Source organism: Solanum pennellii, chromosome 10 (genome assembly GCF_001406875.1).
Source record: "Solanum pennellii chromosome 10, SPENNV200".
In the NCBI taxonomy this organism is placed as follows: domain Eukaryota; kingdom Viridiplantae; phylum Streptophyta; class Magnoliopsida; order Solanales; family Solanaceae; genus Solanum; species Solanum pennellii.
The window spans coordinates 25,064,892-25,090,758 of NC_028646.1; the positions used below are offsets into that span (position 1 = coordinate 25,064,892).

The 25,867-nt window shown below is 30.3% G+C and overlaps 1 long non-coding RNA gene and 1 pseudogene across 1 annotated transcript; both read right to left on the reverse strand.

The window, feature by feature from the left end:
- LOC107001156 overlaps nt 1-1,893 on the reverse strand; it is a 5,620-nt pseudogene extending 3,727 nt beyond the window's left edge.
- A 9,939-nt stretch (nt 1,894-11,832) lies between these two features.
- On the reverse strand, nt 11,833-12,629 carry LOC114074204. Its single transcript, XR_003574651.1, has 2 exons — nt 12,554-12,629; nt 11,833-12,102 (listed from the first exon to the last, which is right to left on the reverse strand). It is a non-coding gene; the product is annotated as an uncharacterized LOC114074204 (long non-coding RNA).
- Nucleotides 12,630-25,867: the final 13,238 nt, after the last annotated feature.

The following is a 25,867-nucleotide window of genomic DNA, read 5'->3' on the forward strand; positions in this document are numbered from 1 at the left end:
TATATATATAGATATATATACTAGTTAATATAATTGACTTATTATAGTGACTATTAATTTTATGAAATAAGAAACTAAAAAATGCAAAGATTCAATTAGACTTTCACTTTATTAATATATTGATAAAATTAAATTTAAAACATACAAAGTTACAATATTAAAATTATTTATGTTTAATAAATTATCTACGTATTTCAAATCACATTTTTCAGTTCACTCGTATTAACATTAATACAAATTGACTTATAGTTGTTCCACTTTCTGATAAAGTGGTCCAGGCCCAGTAGATATATCAACAAAAAATTTTAAAAAATTACTAGGGTTGTTCGGGTTGAAGCACCGGCGGGTAACGTACCAATCTCTTTCCATACCAGCTTTACAGGCCTGGGGTGAAAATAATTCGGACCGACTCACCCCACGAATATCGGGGACCGACTGCTGGTCTGGACCTTACCGAACGCCAGCCTTTAACGGGCCGACCTTAATGACAGGTTTAGATCTGATATGAAGGAATTAGAGCTCTATCGAGCATGAGCTACTCATATCAAGTCTTATATAAGAAAAATTGTTAGTGAGAATTCTACACTAGTTATATATTGATTATAAATTGTTTTCTTCACAAACTAAAATTGGATTATGGTATTCCAGTTAGGATTTTCGCTTAATTACTTGTACTTTACAATAGTTGGATGTACTCTAGAATTGTTTATTATTTCCAACTTGATATTGGAGTACATAAATCAATTTCAAATTTTAGTAAAAAGAAATATGCATAATCCAAGAATTATAAAACATATAATAAATAAGAGTCTAGGCCGCAATCAATTATTTCAAATTTGATTTATGTAGTTTTGATGTAGGATAATTGATTGTATCTGGAGCATGTCCATTTGCTATGCAGAGTCCACCAAGTTTGTTCGCAACAGTTTCAGTTGCTTTACTCTTACTAATTGCACCATCATCATTCATGGTTCTCCATACTTGTGATAAATGTACATATATATACATAAATCATACCAATTTCATGTCAGCTTAAACAAACTTCATGTCAATATCATATGCATGCAGAGATGGTTTGGGAAAAAAATTCTACTAAACAGTGTAGCATTTCATCAACTTCATTTCTTTACAACAAAATTGATACATATGTGAGAAAACAGACACCAAAATTACATCAACTTTATACAAATACATGTATACATTAATACTAGAAATCATACCAATTTTATACAAAAAAATATACTCATTCAGATAATTTTTTAACAATTAAATATATACCATAATTTATATCATTCAAATTTCATATAATATTTATACAACTAAACAAATACAAAATAATAATAAAATTCAATTTATTCAATCATACCATATATCAAATTCAAAGAAAAAATAATGATAACTAAACATAAATTATTAAAAAATAAATAAAAAATAAAAATTAAATAATTGATAAAATAATTTAAATAAAAATTTACCCAAACAATTTTTTTTTGCCCTTGTTTGACATTGGAATTTACGAGTCATCTTTCATTATTGATCTTCTTTTGGAGGATTATGATGATTGACCCATATGGACATTTGTTATTTTTTTTATCTTTTTATTTTTTCCTCACTTATAAAATCAGAGTGTGAATTCGAAGGGAGTTCCACCATTTTTCCTTTTCTCTTCTGTTTCTTTTGATTTAGAGGACTAGCAATTTTCTTTGCTTCTCTTTTATTCTCCTTTTCTGGATTTTGTTTCTTTCTTTGAGGGGTAACACTCTTTCTCGCCGAATTTGTATTCTTATTGTTCGAAGGCGTGTGAGTCAATATGTTAACAGTTGGAGTCTTGATTTCAACATTAAATTTCAGATTTACTAATCTGGGGCTCTTATTAGGATTGTTTTTCGACATATTTATCTAGTTTCTTAGTACTTTGAAGAAGATTTGATTCTCTTTTGAGTTAACAAAGAAGAATATGGTGAAAGAGAGATTTACGGTTGAACAGTGCAGAAGAAAGTGAATATGGTGAGAGAGCAATTCTTACCTTTTGAACGTGGGGGTGGGCGATAGTACTGTGTTGGCATGTGAAATAGATAGAAACATGATGGTGATGGATATTTTATGCGTCGTAATAAAAAAATGTATTTAAAAAGTAAAAGATCCCTAAAAGTGTGTGCTAGAGAATAATGATTGATTCTATATTTGAAAAATAAAAAATCCCTAAAAATGTGTTCTAGATAATTATGATTGATTCTCTATTGTGTTTTTATTTATATCACCTATTAATTACATTATAAAATATAATTACAAAAGACTAATTTTTTAATAAACTAAAATAAATTAATTTATAAATAAAAAATGATATGCTATAACTCGCGATTAAATTGTTATAAGTAGTATATTTAAAAAGTAAGTCTCTTAAATATATGTGTAGTGTGATTTTTTCTTAACATTAATACAAAGGAAAAATTAGTAAACTAGTCAAAAAAAATAACATATTTATTAAAAAAATCCATACTTTATAAATATTACTAATAATGTCAAAAATGTTATTATTTTAAAAATTTATGTATCCCAATTATCCTCCTAATTTATCTCCCCTTTTCAATTACTTTTATATTTTTTTTAAAAAAAACATTCTCTCTCATATTTATCTTTTCAAATTTTTAATTCTCTCACCCATTTAAATTTTTTTCTCTCTCATGTTTATCTTTTTTTATTTTTCTCCAACATTCAAGTTGCAAATAATTTTCTGCCATATATTTCGGTTGTTTTTTTTTTCAAAAATTGGATCAACAAGAATTCCTTTGATTAAGGTATCCCCAATTTTTATCCTATTTTCATATTTCTTTTCTGATTTTGTTTTTGTTTAAATCTTAAAAAAATGTTGTTCGTATTTTTCAATTTTCGTTATGGCTTACTCTCTAATGACTGAATTCAAGAGGCTTAATAGAGGTATTCAACTTAATCAGCCAATTTCTAGTGATTTTTCATCCTTTAATTTATTTTTATTACACAACAAATAGTGTATAATGTATGATCCGCTGCTAAAATGAGGGAAGAAAGTGGGTTAGAACATTTACAAGACTCAGTGTGTGCAAAACCTTCCTCAAAATTCAGAACGCAAATGTAGAATCTTCGTCTACTCGTGAGGATCTAGAAAAAGACGACGAAGATCGAATAGTTGTCGAATAATTTTCCATTAGTTTTTTTGTATTAATATTTTGTTTTTAGAATTTGATATGCTTTCTCAATTTGTATTCAAATCACTATGTATACTACCAATATTTGTATTTATTAAAAATTTCATGTTGCATGATTTATGAATCTTGTGTTTGTCCCTAATTTGTATTCATCCAATTGTATGTCAACTAGTTATGTATTTTATTTATAAGAAAAACAACTTTCTATTAGTTTATTTGTATTCGAATACAAATACAAATAATATACATATTGGAAAGAATACGACTTAGAAAAGGAAACAAGATTTGAAAAGAAAAATAAATACACAGTGAAAAAATATACGAATACAAATGCATTTCTTAAATAACTACATATTTATTTGACATACATATTGGAATGAATACAAATAAAGAAATACAAGCTTCATTATACAAAATACAACATGGAAACTAGAATAGATACTAATACAAACGGTATACATATTGGAATAAATACAATTTAAGCAAGGATACAAAATTTTAAAAAATAAAACAAAAAGAAATGTATGCCAAATACAGATAAAACTTTAGGTGTTCTAGTTTCTAAATTAAAAAAATTTAAATTTAATAGATAAAACTATAATGTATTATCATAAAGTTTCATAATAATAATTAGTGAGAATGAGATATTATATTTTTTGATTATATGATTTTCATAACAATAATAAGTGAAAAATTGATATTCAAATTTTATAGATGTGGTACTTCTTTAATTTCGTGATTTTCATAACAATAATTAGTGAAAATTGGATATTTATTTTGTTTGATAAAAGTGTTTAGAAAAAAAAGATTTAAGAAAATCAGATATTGAATTATTTTAGAAAAATGGAGAAAAGAGTGTTTTTTATAACATGATGAAAAAAAGAAGAAACAGATGAAAAGATGAAAGTTGGTATATTTTTGATGTAACTGATGAAACTTTTAATATTTGTTCCTTTTTAAAAATAATTATCTCCCCTAAATTCCTCTCAATCTGTTATATAAAAATTGTATTTTTTCTAAATAAAACAAATAATAAGAACATAAATAAAATACATAACAAACTTAAATTTTGACATTTCTATTAAATATTAAAAGTATTGTTAATGAACCCTCTTAAATGTTAAAATATTGACATTTTGAAAATTTTTCCTAATACAAATTGACTCATAGTTGTTCCACTTACTGAAAAAGTGGCCCCAAGCCCAACAGATATTTCAACAAAAAAAAATTAAAAAAATTACTAGGGTTGTCCGGGTTGCTGCACCAGTGGGCAACGTACCAGTCTCATTACAGACCGGCCTTACCAGCCTGAGGTGAAATTAATCCAGACCAACTCACCCCACGAATATAGGAGGCCGGCTGCTGGTCTGGACCTTATCGAACGCCAACCTTTAACGGGCCGGCCTTAATGTAGGAAACAGAACAGGCTAGCCCAATTGACAGGTTTAGATATGATATAAAGGAATTAGAGCTCTATCCAGGGCTTCTCATATCAAGTCTTATATTAAAAAAAAATGTTAGTGAGAATTCTACACTAGTTATATATTGATTATAAGTAGTTTTTACAAATCAAATTAAATTTATGGTATTCCATTCGGGATTTTCGGCTTAATTACTTATACTCTACAATAGTTGGATGTACTCTAGAATTTTTTATCATCTCCAAACTTGATATTGGAGTACATAAACCAATTTAAAGATGTGGACGAACTGCTAGACAAGTGACAACCCTTTGTGTAGGGTTTCAAACCTTACTAAGAAGAGTTTAAAGGGGCAAGGCAAAAATTGATTACTACTAACAATTTTGTTCATTTACAAAGTGGAATCTTTTTCCACTTATAGAATTATAATATGTTAAAATTGAAACAATGAGAATAAAGGGGTCATGGTTTACATATAAAGAAAAATGTTAAATTGTGGATGTACCCACGAGACTGGTTGGGATGAACATAGAACTAAAACATGCCTCATTTACTAGCTGTAACGTTTCCAAAACTTATAATTCATAATGCCACAAATTAAACTTGTTGCATGTGCCTTATTTTTCTCCCACGTTTTATGATCAAACTATTTGTTTTTGGCCAAAAAATGACCACGAAATGCTACAGCCTGTGCACGACCCAAGCTGGACATGTAAGCCAGTGGATTATTATGTTATCGAGCAAAATACGATATATGAAGACATGCATTTGGGGATTAGGTTGGTGGGAGAGGAGATGATAAATTTTGAATACCACATACACAACTTGTTTTTCCTATTTTTCTTGTTTTCCAAGACCGTCTTAATCTCCGGGCTATTAAAGTCATAGCTTGGGATCCTATTTTTAAAAAAAAAAACAATTACTTATGTATGCTAATTTTTTTTTAAAAAAAAATTATATGTATTATGAGTGCTATAATTTCTACTGAGGAAATTACATATGAGATGAATATAAACCTGAATTTCGTAAAATATAATTTGATGAAAATATAGATAAAACTATTTTTAGTTTTCACTTTTTAGCCCAGCCATTACTATATATATGTATAGAAGATCAAACTATTTTTCATTTCAAAATAGATTTGAACCAATTGAAGTATATGAAAAAAAAAACTCTTATTTAGTTGTAAAATACCGAGATTTCTAAATGATGAGATTTTTAAAATGTGTTTGATCTGAGTTTTCTTTAACAAGTAATAGTTATTCTGTTATTGATGGTTTAGATTTATTTTTTGAATTAAAAGTGTTAAGAGGAATAATACAAGTAGCTAGAAGATAATGATCTAATGAAAATACTCAATCAAATAAAAAGACTTGATTCTTTTTCAAATACACATATCGCTTATATAATAATGTTAACAGTCCCTGTAACCGTTGCCTCATCCGAAAGAAGTTTTTTCGAAATTAAAATTGATTGAATCTTCTTTAAGATCAACAATGTCTCAACTCTCAAGAAAGATAGAATGAATTAGCTATTGTATCATTTGAAAATGATTTACTAAAACAAATTGATTATAAAACAATACTTAATGCTTCATTGTTTGCATATAAAATAGCTAGAAAAGTATATTCAAATAAAAGTATATATATAAAAAAAAGTTATATATATTAAAGTCCCTCTTTTAAATTTTGGTTTAGGTCCTCAATATTGTTGAATCGATCCTATCTATTAGGAAAATCATTTTTCTCATTTTAAGTAACTTATTTTTCCTAAAAAATATTATTTTTCAAATATTTTACCAATCAAACATAAAAGTTAAAATTAAAATTAAAAACCTCCATCACATACTAGATAAAATAGTGAAAAATATCAATCAATGTAATCAGAATATTGATGCTTCGATTCTGAAAAGCTATTTGATTTTTAAATAATAATAATAATAATAATAATAATAATAATAATAATAATAATAACAATAATAATCTAATGTCCAGATGTATGTGGTCCAATTATTATTTGTCTATTTTTCATATTTGGGTTCTGGCTGTGACGGTGATACATTTTGAGCCACTAGATTATTTTGGTTGAAAAGGGATATCAAAACATGCTTTAATTTTTTTTAATCCAATTATTAATAGAAAGAAAAGAGACAACAGACACTATTGCACAAGAATTTCATGTCACAAATTGTGCACGTGCATATTGTGGTTCATAATTCTTTGACCAAAATTATTTTATGAAAAATTTGATGATGATGGCATTTTCTGCATTCTTAATTTATAAACTAGTATGGTCATAATTCTTTGACCAAAATTATTTTATGAAAAAATTGATGATGATGCATTTTCTGCATTTTCTTAATTTATAAACTAGTAAAATCACTCAAACTTCACTAACTCATTTGAAATCTATAATCAATTTTTTGCTTAAAAAAATTAATATTTCACATCAATTATCTTCATAGATAAGTTATTACACACTAATTATATTCATAGACTAAGTTATCACATACAAACGAATAGTCTTGTCAATTTATCTACAAGAAAAATTGTAGTTGAAATTGTGTTTGATTATTAATAGTGTAAAAAATATTTGGAAAAAATAGGTTTATCTATATAGAAGTAAAACAATTGGGATACATTTGAAAAAAAAAACTATATGTAATTGGAGAAATATAAGTGTCATGTGTAGCAAAAAGAAAAAAGAAGATTGCCATTAAAAAATAAATTAATAATCAAAAAATAAATTTAAACTAATTGTCATAAAAAACAATAATTAGTAATTACCATAAAATATTAATTATCAAAAAAATAAATTTAAAATTGTTTTAAAAAATCAAAGAATAATTATCATTAACAAATAAATTTAACACTAACTCTTCTTTTTGATGCATTGATTTTATATGATAAAAGTATATGATTATTACTTTAAGGAATAATGCACAAGTATCCCCTCAATCTATGCCAGAAATCTCAGAGACACACTTATACTATACTAAGGTCCTATTACCTCCCTGAACTTATTTTATTAATAATTTTCTACCCCTTTTGGTTTACATGGCACTATCTTGTGGGCCCAACGTTGGTTGAATTTTTTTTTCAAGCTAGTGTCACGTAGGCCGAAAATGGGTAGAAAATTACTTATAAAATAAGTTCAGGGGGGTAATAGGACCTTAGTATAGTATAAGAGTGTCTCTGGAATTTCGAGCATAGGTTGAGAGGGTATTTGTGCATTTTCCCTTACTTTAAAAGTGAAATATTGATAGAACAAGTGCGTCTAGCTTTATGAAACATAAATCACACACACAAAAAAAACGCATGTATTGATTTTAGATTTGGGTTTAAAGTTAACATATATACACACAAATTTTTAATGTACAATATTGACTTTTTTTGTTTTCACCATTCAAAAGTGCATTATATCCTAGATAAAAATTAGCAATACTTGATTTCTAAATAGAGAAAATGCATAAGTATCCCTCTGAACTATGACTGAAATTCCAGAGACACACCTAAACTTAACTAGAGTCTTATTACCCTTTCCCCCTAAAATAATTTAAAATGGAATAAATACACCACAAATGCTGACATGTCATAGAGAGTGTGCACACTCCGTTGAAGGCAAGTGATGAGTGCACAAATTGGGCACATGCCTTTTTTTAATTGGTCACTTTGTAATTAGTTAGTTGACATATTTATTAATAATAAAACTCATAGTATATATTTAATTATTGTTGTTTCTTTCATTGTAAAATATTTATTTTAATTTCTTTTCACTTTAAATTTTTTTAATTAATATATTATCTTTTCACTTCTAATTATTTTTAATAAATTTTGAGTATTTAAAAATAAAATCAAAAGTGCCCTTTAATTTTAATGTTTTAATATTTTTATGTTGTATTTGATTTTCTTCACTTATTTTGACATTCATTCAAATTTAACTTATTTTAAATATTGACATTTGAAATCAATTCAACACGAAAGACAAAAAAAAACTCAATATAAAAATAAAAGAGAAAAAAATGAATGTTAGAAAAAAAGAGTTTCAATACAAGGTAAAAAAATGTTAACTTAATTTAAATACAAATAAAAAAATAAGAATATTTTTCTTTAAAAAAATTAAAAATTTGTTTTTTTTAATAAAAATTACGAAATATTATTTTAAAAAAATTAAGAAATATTTTTATTTCTTTTAAAAAATAATTTTTAATTAAAAGAAAATTATTTATACACATGACAGACGAGTGTGTACAAACACAACCAACTTGGATGGTCGAAGGTTTCACATCAGCATAAAAGGTGCACAATAATATGAATAAAATGAGTTCAGAAGGGCAATAGAATCTTAGTTATGTTTAGATGTATCTCTGATATTTCGATTATAGGCTAGTAGAATACTTATGCATTATCCATTCTGAATATTCAAAACTAAATTATTTTATTCATATATGTTACTCTATTTTATTAAAATTTTTAATATTTATAATTAAGAAATTTGAGGAACATGATAATAGCGTGTGAGGTTGTATTCTGCTCTCAAAATAAAATCAAAACAATTGTGCACTATGTGGAACAAGGGTGGAAATGAACAAGCTTTACCATTGTGTCATGGAAGAGTTTATTTCAAAGTTATTTAATATTAATTATTTATTCCTTAAATCTAAAATTTGATCTTTCTATATGTGTAATTTTTGATAAAGGATGATTAGTTAAACTCTCGATAGTTATAGCTCCATCCCTGTATGTGTTATCTTTTTTTTTAACATGTACGTATAATATGCCTTGTGCACGCACACGTAAGTAATTATTATATTTTTCATTAAAAAAAATAGGAAAGGAAGTTCAATGCAAGTTTATCCACACATAAATGATTTAGAGTTTTGCACGTTTCTAAATTGTGTCACGGTGAACAAAAATAGTTATAAGAATAATTGTGTCACGGTAAAAAAATGTTTTATATATACTACCTAATTTATTTTTATTTATTTTTAAAAAAAGAAAACTAATTGCATACCTTTCTCTCAACTTTCTTTTGTATCTCTGTTTATTTTTCTCTTCTTTAATTTATCTCTTCTATATATTCGTAAATTTTTCATTTTTGTTTAAATTACTAAATTTAATTGCTAATCTCCATTTTATTTTTAGTGTTTGTGTAGTCAAATACAAAAAGTGAGATTAAATCCTTGGAGTATAAAATAAACACCAAGGACATGTATTTATAAATATTTATTTTAGAATTTAATAAATTTCCACACCGTATAAATCAAGTTTTTTTTTGCATAAAAGAAAAATTTAATTCTAGCACAAGATAAATTAGTAACGATCACAACTTTAATAATATAGAAATGAGTATATATGATTTAATTTGCTTTTAAAAAATTATTAAGTAATCTCAATTTTTATTTAAAGTTATCGAAGATTCAACATTATCTTATTAGATGTTAAATGATAAATCAGGATATGTAACACAATTAATGTAATCTGTTTAGAATAAAAAATATAATAGATATAAGCTCTATTTTTATAAAAATAAGAAGCAATTACTACATATACATTGCATAATTATTAAAATGCTTTATTTTCTTTTGCTTACAAGTTATTTGGTACATTTAGAAAAAAAACTACAATAAAAAAAAATTAATAAACAACGAATTAACAATTCGATTGGAAATAAATAAAATGCCATGATACAAAATTAAAAAATTACTAAGAAACTATATAAATAAACATAATTATGAATTATTAAAATTTATTTCACGTTTGAAAATAAAAATAAAAGTTGTAAGCGTTAAGACAAGTTTTTTATACTATTACGAAAACTTTTTACTTTTTAAAAAAATCATAATTAGGGGAAATTTTTCAAAACAACCATATTTTAGCTTTCATGAAACTCCTTAGCAATAGTTTCATAATTTATTAAAAATGTCATTATTTTAATTTGTTAAGAAATTAGTTATGTATTTATTTTATTTTGATTGATTTAAAAGAATACAAATACTTAATAATAGAGAGAAAATCATGAAACAAAAAAATTCAAAAAAAAAAGCAAAAACGATTTTAAATACAAATTAGTAGATATTGAAAAGATCATAAAATAACCATCTTTCTGTCGAGTGTTTTTTTGCTTTCTTCCTAAAAATACAGAAAAAAATTAAAATAATTTAGTTCATCTTCCGAATCATTTATCTGGTAGCTTTCACAATTTCTTCAAGTTGAACATGACATACTTTTTAAATAGAATTTTTCAAAGCCTCTTCAAGTTAAATACGACATATTTTTGAAACGAAAATTTTTAAAATTGACGACTATAAATTTATCGCATCCATTGAATAATCAAAAAATAATTAGGTATTTTTTCTACTTTTTTATTTGTTTGGATGAGATACTCGTATATGTCGCGTACAAGAGTTTTTTTTCATGATTGAATCAGTGAAATCTTTGTATGTGTTGGGATTTATAACTTTTTTTGGGTATTTTGTGTCGAAATTGTGATGTATAACGAATAATTTTTTTTAGTTTAGTAACTGTTTTTTCTTTTTGAATGTATACAATAATTTATACTTCATTAAGTTAATGTAACTAATTGATCATGAACTATATGTTGAATGCAACAATATATGAATACAAAAGTGAAATGAAGATACTAAGTTATAAAGGGACAATGCAGAAGTACTCCCCTAGACTATGACCAAAATCCCAGAGACACACCTTAATTAAATAGGGTCCTATTACCTCCCTGAACTTAATTTTTTTTATATACCTTTTGTTTTACGTGGCAAACTCTGTGACTCCACGCAATTGAGGCACGCGAGAGATATTTCGATGCCGAGTAAGTAAAAAAGGTGCACAAAATTACAAAAAAAAAAAGTGCAGTGGGGTAATAGGACCTTAAAATAGTTATGGTGTGTCTCTGAGATTTTAGTCATACTCTGGGGGGTACTTGTGCATTTTCTTAAGTTATAAATACAAAGTAAGATTGAATATAAAGTTGTGAATACAAAAAAAAATACTTTCTTCATTTGAAATACAAAGTGACTTTGAAAGGTAAAATACAAACTATTAATCGATCATGAACTATATGTTGACAATATATGATTACAAAACTAAGATAAACATACAAAGTTATAAATATAAAGTGAGAATGAATATAAATTTGTGAATACAAAAGAAATATTCTCTTCATTTGAAATATAAAGTGACTTTTAAACGTAAAGTAGGCACATACAATACAAAATATGTTGGTATATAATTAGGTTGAATACAAAACAAAAGAGAAATATAAACTTGTTTACATATAAATTGATATTAAAATAATGAATGAATACCCAATAAAATACAAAATTTTTAGCGTACAATTAAGATGTATACAAATAATTTTTGGGTTGTGAAAACCAAAGGGAATGATCATGACCTTGGGTTTTACCCAGTCTGAAACCAAGTGAATTTATTTTTTGTTCCATAATCCCCCGCTATTATACATATCACGATACGTCATAACTGTAGATTTTTAAGAAGGAAATACAAACATGTTTATAGATCAAATGAATACATAAACAATCTGTTAATTCAAACATTGTAGACATACAAATGCTTTCTCCGAATCTAAGACCCTAAAAGCAAATATAAATGTATTAAAAATCAAACAAAATAAACATGTGAATGGCTTTGTAGATTCTAATAAATCTGAAATATTAAAACAAAATCAGAAAAAAATAAAAAAATTGTTTAATCGATAAAAGATCTGAGATATATAAATATTAGATGAATATGTAAACAAACTTGCATAAAAATAAAAAAAAATTTGGAGAAAAATCTATAATATATTCAATGTGAAATATAAATCATAAATGATATTGAAATCCATAATCTATAGAATCCGAAATATACACCATAATCAGTGATTTTAAATAGCAAATCAAAATAAGTCTAAATAAATAATAAAAATTACCTTGTCAATCGAGAAATTTGCTTGAATTAATAAATAGATTTCGTTTAACAATAGAGAAAATTTATTGAAGTAAAATATATATTTTGATGAACAATTTGTGAGCACCTTGAAAAAAAAGAATTAAAAACGTGAAAATCGGGTAGAAATGTGAAAGGTGGGGTAGAAACGTTAAAGGTGATAAAAGAAGGTTAATGGGTATTAGTGACTCATTGACTTAGAATTTGGTCCAATATATGACTATTTTCATAAATAAAATTAATTTTAAATACTAAAATCTTAATACATATTATTTTCTAAAATGTTGTCATCTGACATTTTAAATAAACATTTTAAAGTGTTGTTATTTTGACAAAATATGTTAGATATTATGACTTAATTGCTAATTTTTGCACGGGTTGAATAAGCCTGTCGATTTGTGGGGGTTGAATATGGATAGGGTTAATTAAAAATTAAAAATAAAATAGAGTATTAAAAATAACAAGAGTCTGAACTCAAAATTTGTTTTAAGTTTGAAATATTACAATTTAAATGCAAATTATATTTATAAAATATGTACTAAATAAAACAAAAACTCCCTAAAATCTCTAGAAAATCACTAAATAGGCTATAGCCTATGAAATATTGTCATAATTTTTGTGTTTTATCATATGATCATTGAAAATAATTAAGTTAATGTTTCTGCTTAGCTATTTATGCTTTTACATGAAATCAAAATTAATAAATATTATAAAGATAATTTTATTTGTAGATTTGATTAACAAGGCATAACACTAACACCATGTAATATTGTCTTGTTGATATTTATGATGATATTATTAAATTATAATTTGATTCAAAAAATAAAAAAAAATATACTTTAAAAAAAGAAGGCTGGTCTGGCCGCCATTTTCTTGCCCACACAAAATGGACTAATCCGACATAATCCGTAAAATTTAAAGCTTGTATAAGTTAATCCGAATGGATTGAATTAGCCCATATTGATTGCTCCAATTTAAGTTTTTATTGGTTTTTTAAAAATTCAATTTTAACAATAGTTACATACGTAATGTTTTCCTAAAAAATGCACCTAATTATAGGTACTCATGAAAAGATAACTGAAATGTCTATATCTGTGTAGTATTGATAAAGTAGTTTTAAATTTTTATTTATAAATTGAATTAACCAAAAAGTAATACATTAAACTTTGTCAATCTAAATCTAAATTATATATATAGGAGAGGGGTTGAGAATAATTATTATATTTTTTTAAAAATGAAATTAACAGAAAAGATATATAAAGTAGGAAAGGAAGTTCAGTGGGAGTTTAAACACACACAAATATTTTAGAGTTTTGAACTTTTCTCTAGTAATCATGTCACACTAAAAAGGAATAGTAAGAAAAATAACTGTCTCACAGTAAAAAATAAACAACTATAATAAACAAGTGTGTCACAGTAAAAAGCAACAGATGCAGATTCTTTTTTAAATAAATGTTTTATATACAATACTCTAAGTTTATTTCTAAAAAATGGATAAGCCATAAGTACCCCTTAGTTTATGATCGAAATCTCAGAGACACATCTTAACTAATTTAAGGTTTTATTACTCCTTGAACTCATTTTTTGTGTAATTTTGTACACCTTTTGACTTACGTGACATACTCCATAACTCCACTTAGGTGAAGCACGTGAGAGATGTTTGGAGTCCATGTAGGCTAAAAAGGTGTATAAAAATATAAAAAAAAGTGCAGAGACGTAATAAGACCTTAGTTTAGTTAAGGTGTGTCGCTATAATTTCAGTCATAGTCTAGGGGGTACTTGTGCGTTGTCCATTAAAAAAAGTGCACTAATTCACTCCTTTCTCTCAACATTCTTTTGTACTTCTAATATATCTATTATATAGTCATTGTTTTTTCATTTTTATTTAAATTACTAAATTTAATTGTTAATCTCCATATTATTTTTAGTGTTTGTGTAGTCAAATACAAAATAAACATCAGAGTTATGTATGTAATATTATTTATTTTAGAATATAAGAAGTTTTTTCACTTTAAAAATCATATTTTTTTCTAGAAAGAAAATAAATCAATGTTGAGACCTTGACAGAGATGCACAAGACCGAGGAGTTCATTATTTAGGCTACCTTAGAGAGGTCTCTCCGAGAGACTTCAGGCGTTGGGTCCAGTGGATTTATTCCAAACTTCCCCATTTTCCATTTCTTAGCCAGGTATCATTTCCCATGCTAAGCCTTCTTTGTCGCTTCTCGTGATCGTATTGCCGGACATAGATGCCCCCACTTAAGGTTTCTCCACCAGAGACTCCAGATGAGAGTGTTCAATAGACGTATCCTGTTAGGGGGAATCTATATATCAACCTCCTAGCATTCTTTTACTTGGCATTGAGGACACTGCTTTTTTTTTAGTGGGGTAAGGGCCTTCGTGCAAATATTCCCCTTTTTGCTTATATTTTTTTATTCGTATTTTGAATTTTTAATTTGATGTTTTGTTTATATTATAGTGCTTTTATTTTGGAAAAAAGTATATGTTCTTACTTCATTATTTGTTCTCTCTTGATTAATGCAACCCCATGAGTTTTTAAAATCATGAAATGCTTAATATTTTCATTGATATAATTTGAAAATAGATTTTGTTCAATATCGATATCTTAAATAGTAATCACAATGAGCATGATGCATAGTGTTGGTGTTTCAAGAATGAAATTGATGTGGTTAAACTTTTGAATGATCCCCTTGAATCTTTTGTTGACTAGCATCATTTAGATGTGAGCCTTGCAATGAACATCACACATACACTTTTGTGCTTTTCGGGATGTTCTAGATGAGTGTATTTGTAAGCGCTATCTGTGGTGAATTTTACTTGGAAACATGCCTAAAGATTCCTAGATTTTGTCTTGTTAGTCTAATTGGTTGAATTTAAGTTAATGTGAGACACAATATTTTACAAAAATTAAACGATGGAGCCAAATTATCTATACAAACTATTGTCACTACCTTGTAAGGGTATGAATCCATGTTGGCACCAACTGAGCCTAATCTATTTGTTGACAACCAAAAAAAGACTCTTTAGCCAAAACTGCCTCTACATTCTCACCAAAAATCCTTATTTAAGCAATGTGATGTTGAAATAGCCAACTTAGCCAGGAGCCTAAGTTGGGGTATGAATAAGAAGGATGAAGGAAAGCCAAGTGAAGGGCAAAGAAAGAAGAAGTGAATATCAAATCTGAATGTTTTACAAAAGACCCTCCTATAAAAAAATGAGTGTGTAGTTGTCATCAATTTGATGGGAATAGTTTGGGAAAATGAAAATGACGTAAAAGGTAGTTCCGAATGAATTGAGTGGAAAGTCAAGGTCCATTTAGCTCAATAATTCATGTCGTCAATGCCTAACTTAGTCCTTTTCAAATCAATTATTGATGATTTGTAGCCGTGAAGGCAATTGGACAAGGCATGGACTAAAGCTTGAAAAGAATGGTCAAAAAAACAAAAGAAGTACAAAATAAATATTGTTAATCACCTAGTATGAAGGGAGGATCTCCAACTGAGCTAGACTTCACACAATTTGATAGTGCATAACACTTTTGTTTACAAAAGAAGGTCGGCGAACTCTAGTAGAAAAGGCGATACACTAAATGAGAAAGAAGCATCTGAAGCACATCGCCTAAAGTGCTAGTGTTCAAGGAAAGACTTAATGCTCGAACAATGAACTAAGGTGGTGCTCGGTGATTCACAGAATGGTAAAGGCTAACTCAATCAGTTTGCCAACTGAGGCTCAAGTACATAAATCCTAGAACATAAAAAAGTGAGATGGGGAACGAAGGACTACTGGCCTAATGAATTAGGTGAGCCCGACTAATGTCATCGATTTGGTTACGAAGTGGATCTTCCGGCCAAATTTTTGGAAAATATAAAATCGCCTAAGAGATAGAGTTCTGATATAGTTTGATTACAGAGTTAAACAACTGTGTTGAGAAAAAAGTTTTGAGAGAGAATAGTTTACTTCTTAGAACAATATTTTCTATTCTTCTTGGAGTTTGACAATTTGAATCTTGAGTTTGATAATTTGACGTGAAATCCAAAGTGAGTTTATTCTTAATTGCTTGAGTTCAAGTTACCTATGGATTCTTTCATTAGAGGCATACTTTCTTTAGATATTATAATGGGTGGCTAAAACCTCAAGATCCAGGGGTGCTCTAATGGGATTGGATGTCAATTTAATGTATTGGGTATTGTTCTATTGTAACATCCGTAAATGAATTTGGTGAAACTAGAGACTAACATGTGTGTCATGAGGTTTCGTTGTCCTAAAATGGTTAAAGTAGTGTTTATAGGCAATGTATGAATTTTGGAAGTGTTTTGAGGTCAAACGTTCAAGAACGTCCGAGACATTCGAATGATAGACTTGAGACGTGCTTGTACGTTCTAGCGTGCCTTTGTATGTTTTACGTGTTCATTTTGGTTAAAATTGATGTGAGAGGTTCTTAACATGTATACGAGTGTATTTGATTCAAAAATGTCTAGGAAAGACTCCCCAAGGACCAACAAAAGGGTCTTTGAGGAGGACCCAACTTGTAGCCAAGACTGCCAAAAACAGTCTCAATTGACGGTTGGCAGTCGACGCATTGTAGCCAAGGTGACACTCCGTCTATGGGGGCGTATCCACATAATTGGTGTGGGGATCTCAAGCTCCCTTTTTTGAGCCTCTGAGCTAAATCATGGTTGCAGTACGACCTGCTGATGGGTCGACGAGGCGTAGACTGGTCTGTCGATTGACACCTGCAAATTTTTCGTAGGTGTCTCGGCCAACTCAAGGGTGTTCTGAGAATTTCACCTATCCTTCTAAAACTTATTTGGGAGGTTACTTAAGGGTATTTTGGGTATTTTAGTTGAGTTTATAATTCTTGAACACTAAGATGAATTCACTTACCAAAATCAAACCAGAAACTTCAAAGAAGAACCTCTAGAACTCCATTGGAGCTTGAAGCAAGGTGGAAGCTTGGTGCTTGATTTCTCCATAAATTCTCCTTAAATTTATTTGTTGATAATCAGTCAAGGTATGATTTTTACAAGACTTTCTCAGAGTACAGATTTCTAAATTGATATCTAGCCATGGGTTCTTGCATAAATCGTTTAGAATCAATGATTTATGATTAAATTGATGGTAATTTTATGATTCTAAGTTAAAAAACTATGAATCCATGCAAATCATGAAATCCTTATTTTGGCTATATTATGGGTAATGTGATCCTAGCTCTATTGTATTGACTTGTTGTGCAGATTACTTTGAGCTATTGAATTATGAAAGAAGCATGCTAGAATTATATGTAAGCGCTCCTAAATTGATATAGTTTGTATTGTATGGTGTTGGATTATTGTATAGTTTGATTATTGGTTTGGATTGGTGACTATGGCTATTGGTAAGAGACTTTGTGTATTGGATTTATTGAATTAGCTATGGAATGGAGGTATTGATGTTGGAATGGTGGTATGTTGACCTAACCTCTTCTATATTGTGTAGTATATGTGTTTCAATTGTGATTTTTGGTATGGTACACTTATGGTGGTGATGATTATGTGATATACTTATGAAGAATGTGGCCTTCTCAGCATTACTTTCATGAATTGTAACACTATCATGTTGTGACTTGTAATGATGATCAAGTGAAGAATGACTTTGATTATATATATGTGTAATGTGAAAGCATGTGTTCTCTTATTTGATTTTAGGTAATCATGATAGGTTATAGTGATTTCTTTAGGTGTGTATACTTGATGTTGAAGTATGATGTTTCCTAATTGACTATATGAGCCTTGTGATGGATTATGTTAATGTTTCTATAGGAGTGAATAGGGTGACGTATAGATGACTTGGTTGTCCCTATGTGCTTCTTGATAGATGAAGAATATGAATATGACTCTTGACTTAAAAGGTTAAAGCACATTTGTCATATATGTATATGTGTGATGGAAATATGACCTTGAACATAGTTAAGAGGGTAATTTATGTGAAACCTTCAACCTAGGTCGAAGGTTATGATATCCTTGAAGTTGAAAGCCGTAATGGTATCCTTCTTGTGTGAATGATGGACTTAGGGGTTGGCTGGCTGGAACGACATGAAATTATACTTAGGAAAGTCATTGAGATACCTTAGTAACCATTGTATGGCAGCCCTAGTGGACCCTCTTTGGTAAGGTGTATTATGATTTGGTTATAATTACTATATGGTATATTTTCATATACTCTTTGATTGAATTACTCTATGAAAACAAAGTCTAGCACCGAGTGAGTATACTTGGGGAGTGGATATAGTTAAGATGAGACTAGAGTACAAAGAAACCCTTGATATTCCTTAACCATGTGCCTACATTGTATGTGTCCATTGGCAAGTAGAACACCGTCGGTTATTGCCTATTCTCATCATGTGGGATACATTCTTGTATTGGATAAGTTCTATAACGTTTAGGTAGTGGAATGGGATGCTATCTAGGCATCACACGAGTAGGCTTTGAAGGTGCTAGGGTGTTGCTCCCTAGGTCATTCCAAGACCATTATCTGAAGTCTTAGAAATGTATTAAATGAATCTTAATTGACTTAGTGAATGATTATTACTTAAGTTAATTTAGGTTGAATAAAGGTATCCTATCTCGGGTAGCTTTAAGGGTTGCTTAAGTGGACTTGGAGAGGGTGTATGGGCGGTCTCTTCATGTTCTACTCAAGTGAATCTTAGAGTAGCCTTAGGTGGTGAGTTGAATGCTAGATAGAGAATAATCTTATCTTAGGTAGTCTTGAGGATTATTTAGGTAGGCTTGGAGAGGTTGTATGTGCGGTCTCTTCTTGTCTTACTTAAGTAAGTCTTAGGATAACCTTTGGTAGGAGGGTTATATGCTTATGTTATTTGAAGTATTGATAATGCTATTAATTGGATTACTTGGAATGTGACTTATATGTGATCTTTGGTGTTAAAGGTGTCTCTTATACTTATGTTATGAAGATTTCCTCAAGAAGAGCATGTTTTTATATAAATATCCTTTTATCATGATTTTATGCATTACACCATACTTAGTGTATTCTAATGTACTAATTCCATATGTGTTTTATCTCTAAAGGTGTAGGTAGCGTTTGAAAGGAGTCATTGAAGTAAAGCTTGGACATTAGTATTCATTCAAGCAAAGTGTTGGTATGTCCTCAATTGTTTCGAGGACATAACTATGTTTAGTTTCTTTGTTAAACACATTGTAATAGACTTAGTTATTTCTCTATTATTGATGTATGGGCCGTTTCGAATATATTCGTGTGTCTAAGATGGCGACTTAAGACTTAGCCTTCCCTTATGATTTTCTATGAAATATATTTTGAAGTAATATTCGATTGTGTGAAAAATTTTAATTCCACACTACTTTTCTTATATGTTATGCAATGAATGATGTCTAAGGGCTTGTATAAGACCACCAAGAGGTCGAATACACCGTGTAACGACTTGAGAATACCATATCTTCTAGGGTATGCTCTCGGGTCGTGATAAACTTGGTATGAGAGAATAAGGTTATGAAGTAGTCTATAGGAATCAAAAAGTCTCATAAAAGCCACGTCTAGTAGAGTCTTGTTCATCGATGTGAGTCGAGACACATCTATGAGCGAGAGGCTATAGGAAGATAGAGTTTCCCTTCTTCTCTACTTTTGTGTCGCTCCGTAGAGTTAAAAGTTATGGGTGTCCTTCTTAATGTTTTTCCTTGTGTTTATAGGAGATGACTACTAGAAGGATGACCGCTCGAAGGGTTGAAAAAGAGAGGTGAATGAGGAAATTCCTCCTTAAGTTGTGCAAATTCTCCAAGATGGACAAGCTTTACAAGGTGTACAAGCTCCTCAAGGTGAGCAAGTGCCTATTGGGGGTCAAGGAGATGAGGTCCCGGTAGTTCCCCTGGACATGACTAATGGGGAGATTAGAGAGACTTTACTTGCCCTAGATCGAGCCATGACAACACATATGAATAGGGGTGTTGATCCTAGGGTGAATGCTTTAGAGAGTACTATGACCTTTAGAGTGAGGGACTTTGTGAGGATGAATCCTCCTATTTTTCTTGGATCTAAGATGGGAGAAGATCCCTAAGAGTTTTTTGATGGTGTGTACAAGGTGTTGAGTGCCATGAGGGTGACTTGTAGGGAAAAGGCGGAGTTAGCTTCGTACTTATTGAGGGATGTTGCTCAAGTGTGGTACACTCAATAGAAAGATAATAGGTCGATTGAGTCAGGTCCCATAGACTGGGAAGAGCTTAAGGAGGCTTTCTTATAAAAGTACTTTCCCCGTGAGAGGAGGTAGGTGATGGTTGAGGAGTTCATTAATATTAAGCAAGGTAATATGAGCATTGAAGAGTATTCTTTGAAATTTACCATGTTGTCTAGGTATACTCAATCCTTGGTGTCTAACCCTAGGGATGAAATGAGTAGGTTTGTGATCGGTGTTGTGGACCTTGTGAAAGAAGAATGTTGTACGACCATGCTCCATAGTGACATGAACTTGTCTAGGTTTATGGTGTATGCACATTCCATTGAAGAGTCAAAAATTAGTAGGATCTCAAGGAATTTGAAGAGGAGTGGGTCGAATGAGCAAAACCAACTTAGGTTTAAGAAGAGGGCTCCAATGCAAGAATGATCTAGTGCTCCTAAGGTCAAGATTGAGAGAGTTAGTGGTTCCCAAGTGTTTAAGACTACTTGTGTTACTTGTGGGAAGAAGCACTTTGGGAAATGTTTAGCCGGTACCGATGGCTACTTTGTTTGTGGAAAGGATGGTCATAAGCTGAGGGGTTGTCATACTATTGCGGCTAGAGGAAGAGAAGGCAAACAAGTTCCTCCAAGTGTTCCAGAAGGTGATGTTCCAAGAAAGAATCTTCTATTCTCTCCGAGCTAAAGGATCAAAGTGGGATGATGATGATGTTGGTAAGTTATAGTTTTCTCTCTTTAGTTGTTATGAGTTCTGGTAAGTTCTAGTTTTCTCTCTTTAGTTGTTATGAGTTCGTTCAATAAGTGAGGGAGTATGGTAAGTAGTGGAGTTTTGATTTATCGTCTCTTCTCTTCTATTCTGTTCTAGCTTGAGAGATATAATGTCATAGTAACATGTAGCATATTGCATTTTGTTTAGGAGTCTTGTTGAAAATGAATTTCATTGATCTCCTTGCATTGTGTATTTTGATGAAGTCATGTTATTTTGCAAAATGAGTTTAGATGATCTTGTATTTCACATTTCCATGCCTTTATTCTAGGTTGCTTAAAGTTGCATTAGTGATCTAGTGAGCCTGTTCATTGTGAATTATTTGAAATTTTACTTAATAGTGTTCTCATGAGAGTTGGCTGTAATGAGGCTTAAAAATGATGTATTGAGCATGGTAAGGTATGGATAAGGAAGTTTCTCATTATATGAAGTGAGAAATGAGAGTCTTATTGCATGATGACTTGTAGAGATAGTTGCTACTTGCTTGTTGTATTTTGAGTCTCGTAATGTTGTGAAATTGATGTTGCTCCTATATATAGGTGTTTTGTGTATTGTGTGGTATGGTTATGTGCTTCTAGTCTTGAGTTTATTATCTATTGAAAGTGCCTAAAGTGTAGCAAGTGTCATTCGAGGACGAATGTTGTCGAAGAGGAGGAGAATGTAACATCCCTTAAACAAATTAAGTGAAGCTAGAGCATAACATGTGTGTCATTAAGTTTTGAAGTCCTAAAATGGTTTATAATTGTGTTTATAGGCAGTGTATGAAGTTTGGAAGTTTTTGGAGTTTAAACATCCAAGAACGTTCGAGATGTTTGAAAGATAGCCTTGAGACATGCCTGTACGTTCTAGCGTGCCTTTGTATGTTTTACATGTTCGTTTTGGTTCAAATTGATGTGAGAGGTTCCTAACATATATGAGAGTGTATTTGGGTAAAAAATTCCGGGAAATACTCCCCAAGGACCAACCAAAGGCTCCTTGAGAAGGACCCAACTTGTATCCAAGACTGCCAAAAATAGTCTCAATTAACGGTTGGTAGTCGACGCCTCGTAGCGAAGGTGATGCCCCGTCGTCTGTGGGCGTAGCCCCATACTTGGTGTGGGGAGATCAAGCTCCCATTTTTGATCCTCTGACCCAAATGATGGTTGCCAGTACAACCCGTCGATGGGTCGACGAGGCGTAGACTGGTCCGTCAATTGACACCTGCAGATTTTTCGTAGGTGTCTCGGCCAACTCAAGAGTGTTTTGGGAATTTCACCTAGCCTTCCAAAAATTATTTGGGCGGTTACTTAAGGGTATTTTAGATATTTTAAGTTGTTTATAAGTCTTGAACACTAAAATGAATTCACTTTTCAAAATCAAACCCAAAACCCCAAATAAGAACCTCTAGAACTCCATTTGAGCTTGAAGCAAGGTGGGAGCTTGGAGCTTGATTTCTCCACCAATTCTCCTTCAGTTTCGTGTTTAATCATCATTCAAGGTATTATTTTCATCCTTGAATCTTCTTTCTTGAAGGAGCCAAACTTCAAAGTGAATTTTCAAAACTTTCTCAAAGTATGAATTTCTAAATATATATCTACCCATGGGTTCTTGTGCAAAATATTTTGAATCAATGACTTATGATTGAAATGATGGTAATTTTATGATTCTAAGTTAAAACTCTATGAACCTATACAAATAATGAAATCCTTATTTTTGCTCTATTATGGGTAATGTTATCCTACTCTATTGTATTGAATTGTTGTGTAGATTACTTTGGGCTATTGAATTATGAAAGAAATATGTTAGAATTGTATTTAGGTTGTCCTAAATTGATATAATTCGTATTCTATGGTCTTAATTATTGTATAGTTTTATTATTGGTTTGAGTTGGTGACTATGACTATTGGTAAGAGCCTTTGTGTATTGGATTAGTCGAATTAGCGAATGGAGGTCTCTATGTTGGAATGGTCCTATATTGACCTAACCTCTTCTATATTGTGTAGTAAAGGTGTTTTAATTGTGATTTTTGGTATGGTCTACTTATGGTGGCGGTGCTTATGTGATATACTTGTGAAGAATGTGGCCTTGTCGGCATTACTTTCATGAATTGTAACACTATTATGTTGTGACTTGATGATGATGAAGTGAAGTATGACTTTGATTATGTATATGTGTATAGTGAAAGAATGTGTTCTTTTATTTGATTATAGGTGATCATGATAGGTTATAATTACGTCTTTAGGTGTGTATACTTGATGTTGAAGTATGATGCTTCCTAATTGACTATATGTGACTTGTGATGGATTTTGATAATGTTTCGATAGGAGTGAATGGGGTGCTTTATAGATGACTTGGTTGTCCCTATGTGTTCCTTTAATGTTATTATATATGTGATAAGATGATTATGTGTATCTTCTTGTGGTAGACCTATGTCCCTCTACTTAATACATCAAGAATATGAATATGACTCTTGACTTAGTAGGCTAAAACACCTTTGTCATGTATGTATATGTGAGATTGAAATATGACCTTGAACATAGTTAAGAGGGTCATTTATATGGAACTTTCAACCTAGGTGGAAGGTTATGATATCCTTGAAGTTGAAAGCAATAGTGATATCCTTCTTATGTGAATGATGGACTTAGGGGTTGGTTGGCTGGAACGACATGAAATTATCCTTAGGAATGTCATTGAGCTATCTTAGTAACCATTGTATGGCTGTCCTAGTGGACCCTCTTTGGTAAGGTGTATTATGATTTGGTTATGACTACTATATGGTATCTCTTCATATACTCTTTGATTGAATTACTCTATGAGAACAAAGGTTAGCACCGAGTGAGTATGCTTGGGGATTGGATCTAGTTGAGATGAGACTAGAGTACAAATAAACCCTTGATATTCCTTAACCATGTGCCAACATGGGATATGTCCTAGTTCTATTATTGGAAAGTAGAATACCCCCCATCGGAGTAGGGTTGACTCCTGATTCCATGCCTAGATAGTATGGTGTGTTTCGGTTATTGCCTATTCTCATCATGTGGGATACATTCTTGTATTGGATAAGTTACACCGTTTAGATAGTGAAATAGGACGCTATCTAGACATGACATGAGTATGCTTTGAAGGTGCTAGGGTGTAGGTTCCCTAGGTCTTTCCAAGACCATTATGCGAAGTCTAAATATATTAAATGAATCTTAATTGACTTAATTAATGATTATGACTCAAGTTAATTTAGGTTGAATGAAGGTATCCTATCTAGGGTAGCTATAAGGGTAGCTTAAGTGGACTTGGAGAGGGTGTATGGGCGGTCATGTTCTACTCAAGTGAATCTTAGAGTAGCCTTAGGTGGTGAGTTGAATGCTAGATAGAGAATAATCTTATTTTAGGTAGTGTTGAGGATTATTTAGGTAGGCTTGGAGAGGGTGTATGTGTGGTCTCTTCTTGTCTTACTTAAGTAAGTCTTAGGATAGCCTTTGGTAAGAGTATTATGTGCTTATGTGATTTGAAGTATTGATATTGCTATTACGTGGATTACGTGGAATGTGACTTATATGTGATCTTTGGTGTTAAAGGTGTCTCTTATACTTATCTTATGAAGATTTCCTCAAAAGGAGCATGTTTTATATAAGTGTCCTTTTATCACGATTTTATGTATTACCCCATACTTAGTACATTCTGATATACTAATTCCTTATGTGTTTTATCTCTAAAGGTGTAGGTGGCATTTGAGAGGATTCATTGAAGTGAAGCTTGGACATTAGTATTCATTCAACCTAAGTGTTGGTACGTCCTCAATTGTTCCGAGGACATCAGAATGTTTAGTTTTATTTGTTAAAGACATTGTAATATACTTAGTTATTTCTATATTGTTGATGTATGGGCTGTGTCCCAAGATATTCGTGTGTCTAAGATGGCTACTTAAGACTTAGTCTTTCCTTATGATTTTCTGTGCAAGATATTTTGAAGTAATATTCGTTTGTGTGAAAAGTTTTTCATATATGTTAGGCAATGAATGATATATAAGGGCTTGTATAAGACCTCCAAGAGGTTTAATACGCCATGTAAAGACTGGAGAATACCATTTCTTCTAGGGTATACTCTCGGGTCCTGACATCTATGCTCTTTTTTGTTGTTGCTCATGCATGAATTTGGTCAATATCATGGGGTTAACTTAAGAGTTAAGATTGCAAACTTAATTCTTACTTCTGATCTCCTGTTGATGCTCAAAAGAGATTTATTGGAGTAGATAACTAGTTCAATACTAACATTTTAGATTTAATGTCCTTGACTACCTCGAAGTTATGAGTTAGATCTATTTGCGCTATTCTTGATAGAGGGAAAAGAGTATGGTAAT